The 3,023-nt window shown below is 39.3% G+C and overlaps 1 pseudogene across 1 annotated transcript; it reads right to left on the bottom strand.

The window, feature by feature from the left end:
* On the bottom strand, positions 1-1,082 carry LOC309974444 (spliceosome-associated protein CWC15 homolog; annotated as a pseudogene). The gene is made up of 2 exons: positions 681-1,082; positions 1-486 (listed from the first exon to the last, which is right to left on the bottom strand). The product of its transcript is annotated as a spliceosome-associated protein CWC15 homolog (transcript).
* Between the last annotated feature and the right edge of the window lie 1,941 nt (positions 1,083-3,023).

The raw sequence follows: 3,023 nt of genomic DNA on the forward strand, positions 1-3,023 counted from the left end.
TAAAGGAAAAGATACTTTGGAACTTAAAATTAGGGAAGCCTATACACAATTTAGATGGGGGGGGGAAGAGAAAAACAAAAAAACCAAAATAAAGTCATATCGTTTACATTTTATAGCCTTTAATTAAGCACATAAAACTGTACTATTTAATATATTTTTCCATGAACTTTTTGTGAAATTCAGATCGCAGCGTATCATTTACAAATCTTTTGTCTTTCTTCTGATCATCTACACCTTTTGCACAGTTCTTGAAAACAACATCATCATCCCACCTTCTTTTAACTTTGAAGTTGGCCTGAGGCTGGGATGGGCCAGTGAGATTAAGGAGAGGGTTTCTACTCAGAATGTTTTCCATACAAATCCTTCCTTCTTCAGCCTTTTGTTCTCGTTCCTTCCTGGACTGCTCTTCAGCTCTTTCTTTTTAAATTTTTTCCAGCTCCGCAAGAAGAGCTGCAGTATCATCATCATCACTCTTCTCTTCAAAATCTTTTTTTTTTTTTTTTTTTTGTGGTACGCGGGCCTCTCACTGTTGTGGCCTCTCCCATCGCGGAGCACAGGCTCCGGACGCGCAGGCTCAGCGGCCATGGCTCACGGGCCCAGCCGCTCCGCGGAATGTGGGATCTTCCCGGACCGGGTCATGAACCCGTGTCCCCTGCATCGGCAGGCGGACTCTCAACCACTGCGCCACCAGGGAAGCCCCCCCTCTTCAAAATCTTCATCTTCCTCATCTGTTAGAGGGTCGCCTGCATTGAGGTTGGCAGCGGGAATCTGGTCCAACCGAGGCTTCTTTGACACTGAAGAGGAGGTTGTATGTTCTCGGGTTGGTCGGTCTCTGTTTTTTTCTCTTGCAGCAGCTCTCTCTCTCTCTTCCAACTCTCTCCTGAAGTCACGGTTCTGAACTTCCTCAGGGGCATCCTGAGTGGTCTGTCTATATTTTATCTTTGTATGAGAGGGTAGGTCTCTGCTTGAATATTGCTTTGAGAGGTGGCTCAAATCACCTTCTCCTTTACCTCTCCCCCCTCTTGCAGGTTCAAAAGTTGGCCTAGCTGCTGTTGTCATCTTAGTCTGCTTTCCTGCTGCCACTCACTTTTAGTAAAAATCTTTAAAGGGGACAATTGTGGCAAAGAAAGAAAGTCTAGAATAGAAGACAACCATACAAAAATGGAAAAGATTGTCATAGCCATTTCATTCTCTATCGGTAAATGTTCCTTCTACTTGTGATATATACAGATGGACTGTTAGCTCCTGAGGTACCAAACAGCCTGCATGTTTTGCAAAATGTTTCCTGAATCTGTATCACATTCACCTTCACTGTATTTATCAAAACTGCATACATGCCCCTTATACTACTGTTTACCTGTTTCCTTACCTCAAAGTTTAAGCTTTCTATGTATTTTAGATTTACCTTAAACAAGAGTATCTGGGAAAACAAGCATGTGTGCTTTTTCCTAATGTATATTAAAATAAACACTAAATATTAAAATAAGCATCTGTCCATGCAACACCCATCAAATATCTCATATCCCCAGTGGAATTTGTACCACACTTTGGGAAACAAGACTTACTGCTATCAACAGCAGAGTCACCCTTTCTTGCAAAATGAATAAAACAATACCCCCAGTCACTATATCTATGGAAAAGACTATATTGCAGTCCCTCAAGATCAGTTTGCATCATGTCCAGAGTATTTGGGGGATTATTTCCATTCTGTAGTCAAATAAAAAATACAAAAAAAAAAAAAAGCCTTTGAAATAGAGGTTTCTCCACTTACACTGCCAGAGAGCGTATGAAGGACTTCCCTACATCCCAGCCAGGAAGTCACAGCAGAGAACTGGCAGCAGCCCTATTTTGTAAGGCTGTCCACTGACAGAAATGCCCAACTGAAGGCCTGAAATTGAAACTAATGATTGACCAGGAGTTTCAACAGCTTTTCTCTTAATTCTGGCAATGGAAATAATAGTGAAGTTATTCAGTGTTTGAAAAGTAAATCTTCACTGCTTTTCGGTCTTGCATTTAGAAGAGTGTTGAGGAAATAGTAAACAAATTTCTTTTCAATAGTTGCATTCCCCTTGGAGAATTTACATTCCTTCCTAACATACCTCAAAGAGCTATAAAAACACACCAGTTCAAAAGAGGAAAAAGGAGAGTTTATATTTAAAGGAGCAGTTAGGAATCAATTACCCTCAGTTTAATAATAGTTAACATTTATTGAATACCTAAGATATGTGCAGGACTGTGCTAATCATTGTAGTTGCATTATCTGTTCTGTTACAATCACAATAACCCAATATGTAGGGAACTTTTATTACCATCATTTTTCAGAGGAAAACAGAGAAGTTTTGGACAGAACTCAAACCCAGGGTTCTCTGACTCCAGAGATGAAGCTTTTAATCATTACATATATATAAACTCTCAGTCAGTTCTCTGAGAACCTCGGTTGAATTCCCAAATTAACTATCCTCCTGATTTTTAACATACATTTCCTTATTTGTTACACCAATAAGAAGCACAGAACTTGATAGCCAATTAGACCAAAGGAAAGTTATAATAGTTGAAGATGAAAGCTATCAAGAAAAGTTAACAAATATATTTACTGTATGTCAATCATTTTACATATATTATCAAATTTAACCCTCAAAACAAGCATATAATACCCATTTCACAGATGAAGAAACTGGGGTTTTATAAAATAAGGAACTTGACCAAAGTTATATACAAGTGGCATTTTAACCAGGCATTCTGACTATGGGGCCCATTATCTTACCATCCTAAAGGAAATTCTCTAAAATAAGGGAAAAGAATCATTTTCAGGGTATTTATATGGAGGACTTTGACCAGTCCTCATCTTCACTGAGTGAAAAGGACAAGATTAATTCATCATCCTCAAAATTGGATCCTGGGCTGGCAGCATCAGCACCATCTGGGATCTTGTTCATAATGCAAAATGTCAGCTCCTACCCAGAACTACTGAATCAGAAACCTGAGTGTGGGACCCAGCTTCTTTTTAACAAGCCTTGTAGGTA

Source organism: Leucopleurus acutus, assembly GCF_964270905.1.
Source record: "Leucopleurus acutus genome assembly, chromosome: 17".
Taxonomy (NCBI): Eukaryota; Metazoa; Chordata; class Mammalia; order Artiodactyla; family Delphinidae; genus Leucopleurus; species Leucopleurus acutus.